The 2,230-nt window shown below is 44.1% G+C and overlaps 1 pseudogene; it reads right to left on the bottom strand.

Annotated features, from left to right (window-relative positions):
* Positions 1–203: 203 nt before the first annotated feature.
* Positions 204–1,689, bottom strand: LOC149148598 (BAHD acyltransferase DCR-like; annotated as a pseudogene).
* Positions 1,690–2,230: the final 541 nt, after the last annotated feature.

Below are 2,230 nucleotides of genomic sequence, written 5' to 3'. Positions count from 1 at the left end.
GAAACTTCACTGAACCCTTCGAATAAGATAAAAAGACAAAACAAACCAGACTCTACAAAGCATTGCCATTAAGCATCCTTAAAATACCAGTCATGTAAACGAAACGAATATATTTACCAGTCAACTAAAGGAATATATATAGGAATATATATATATATATATAAAAGCTACCTACTCCATGATCAGTATTTTATAATTTTCGTCTAATCATATATAGGGAAAAGAAATTGAGGGTCGGCCTCCAAGGCGGCCATGAAAGGAGGGAGCAAGCTGATCTCGAGATCGACGCTTCCTTCTCCCTCCCTGGCGGGATATAGGGATACTTTCCCATCCAACTTGTTGGCACAGCCACTTCTTATCCGCACCGGCCTTCCCCATCCGAGGTCGTTGTCATACATTGGAAATCTCGGAGAACTCCCAATGAACACAGTACCTCGGATTGTTTTATCCAGCTTCCTTACACTGGGGTGCTCGTTAAATCTTTGCAGCTCCTCCCTGCTGCCATCGGTTGTTGGTGATATGATGTGGTGCAGCAACCACGCCGTGGATGAGATATCGGCCGCCAGGAGCTCCCCGACCGTGACCGTTGTGCTAATGAGTTGGATGGCGTTGCCCAAATAAGAGAAAGGCAGCGGAGGAACCAATCTGTCTCGGCAGTTCACTGAGATCCTGAAGGTCGTTGGCTCGTGGGGAAGCAGGCCACGAGCCCGTGTGATGGCCTGCCACATGTGGGCACAGAGTGCCTGGAAAGAGGAGAGTATAATTGAGTCCTCTGATTTATTCCGGTTGGCTCTGTCCTTGCTGAAGTGAAATACTTTTTCTCTCAGCGGAGGCGGGGAGAAGTTGTTGATCGTTTGGGTTTGAGGCAGCTCCAGAGCTATGTGCGAATCTTTTATGTCGAAACACCGGCTGTGAAGTGGGGGGTGAGAGATTGTGGTCGCTCCTCTGCAGAGATCCGCCATGAGTTTACGACATTCCATAATGAAGTCCCGTCTACCACCACGTGGTTGACAGTGAAGCCTATCGCGACTCCATCTCTCAGCTTGGTCACCTGATCATACTCAAATTTGGAATTGAAAGACCATAGAAGGAAAAAGTATATCTAATCTAAATATTTGAGTTGGAGAAAAGAGTGAATAATACCATTAAATCTGACACAAGGGGTTTAAGAAATAAAATTGGTTGAACTAACCTGAACCACCAGCAAGGGAAGAAAACGACCGTCCACGTTAATAGCGCCGTCAAGGGCAAACAATTGGCCAACAACATCTGGATCAGCCTCTGTACTCGCTACTTCTTGAATCCCGACATCTGGCGCAGATGCTTCGATCAAATCCACGCCGGCATCATTACAGTCGATGTAGAGAATCCCATCTGAGGAAGTGATAAGCCTTCCTGCCAAGGGGTAGAAATGGACGAGGACTTCAGCGAGGCTCTTCTTCAGAACCTCCACCGCCGAAAAGAATTGGTTATCATCGGCGAAGGGCATGTGGTAAAAGAGACCCTTCTGAATGTAATCGAAGTAGAGCATCTGTAAATCAGAAGGGCAGAGCTCGCAGTGCTGGCGCTGCGATGGACGAGACGGGCTTACTGTCGATTTTTTATCGAAGCGGACCACTTGGTTGGTGGAAGGGATTGCAGCTTCGACAGACATGGCGAAAAAGCTTGTAATGAAGGAAGGGGAGTCTCTATAACATAAATGGGAAAGAGAAGCACAATTCCTGAATTCGCAAGGCCGGTACGCATATATCTTAATCCATGGGAAGGGCATGACATAAGTGATGTGATGCGGCAAATGACAGGTCATTTTTTAGACGTTTATTTATAACACAGTTCCTTTTCCCTCCCCGGATCTAGGTTGAGTTTAAGTAGGGTTAGATGACAGAAAGATTTACTTAACTGTAACATGGTGTAATCAATATTATACAAGATTCAGGAAAGTTTGAAAGGTTTTTTAACCGTTTGTATTTGAGAGTTGACTTCCATCTTTCATGTGTTTAAACCTAAAACTACCTGGTGAAACTTAACTCATTCCCCGTCTATAAATTACATGTGTACATAATAGTTTGATTAGAAGGAACCTTAGGTGTAGTTATCAGTTTAATAAACCTAAGTTATTAGGTTTACAGTTTTTCTTTCTCTTAGTAAACCAGGTCATAACTTAAGTGTTTGAACTTTGAATGGTTAATTTTCTCAAAACTCACATTATACCATATATTCATCACCCATT

The sequence above is a fragment of the Pinus tabuliformis genome, chromosome 9 (genome assembly GCF_031772625.1).
Source record: "Pinus tabuliformis cultivar Carrire ecotype Pingquan chromosome 9, CPIR1, whole genome shotgun sequence".
Lineage (NCBI taxonomy): Eukaryota > Viridiplantae > Streptophyta > Pinopsida > Pinales > Pinaceae > Pinus > Pinus tabuliformis.
The sequence above is the reverse complement of the archived record's forward strand: the minus strand, read 5'-3'. Positions and strand labels throughout refer to the sequence as shown.